Below are 790 nucleotides of genomic sequence, written 5' to 3' on the forward strand. Positions count from 1 at the left end.
CTTGTTACGAAAGCTGGTAACTTTGGTGTTGTTAAGAGTTATCAAAGACTGTATGTGACGTCACGACGCACATACGTCACAATACAAGCGCGAAGAAAGCTTCTCTTTACCCCACACGCACACTTTAATCGTTAGGACAGCATCAAAACACCGCCGATATAGCCGCACAGGTGGATGGCGAATTTCCACATCACGTCACAATTTCCGTGAAACGTCACAATGTCCCAAAAGTTGGGTGGTGCAGTAATAATTATAATGGCTCGATCATGAGGGCTGGAAGGGGAGGGTGTTAGAGTTGCGACGGTCGGGATTGACAAAACGCTGAATTGTGCTGCAGAAAACAGACAAAACACACACATAACTGTTCCCATGCGCCAGGCCCCGCTCCATCGACGGGACCGCTGAGAAAGAGAAATGCCGGCGATCTGTCGGTAATGCGCGAGCATGAGCAATGTGCCGTGTGCCGCTGTGGACCATTACACTAAAGACCCGCTAGATTACATATTCCTGGAAAATAGAGAAGTTTGCCCGCCAGTGACAGTGTCAGAAATAACCCAGCCAGGCTCGATGGGACTGGATCTATAGTGGTGATTAGCTCCAGTAAAGGAGGCGGCTTTCCGCCAGATACTTTCATGAGGTAGACGTACAAAGGCAAATTGTTAATCGCGCACACCTGCTGGGGCTTATCTGAGGAGGACTCCTGTGTTTTATGGACTTGAACAGCGAGTTCGGCACTTGCTGGATCCGCCGGGCGATGGAACGAAAACATTGGTAATGTTGCGTTGTAAGG

Source organism: Branchiostoma floridae, chromosome 1 (assembly GCF_000003815.2).
Source record: "Branchiostoma floridae strain S238N-H82 chromosome 1, Bfl_VNyyK, whole genome shotgun sequence".
NCBI lineage: Eukaryota > Metazoa > Chordata > Leptocardii > Amphioxiformes > Branchiostomatidae > Branchiostoma > Branchiostoma floridae.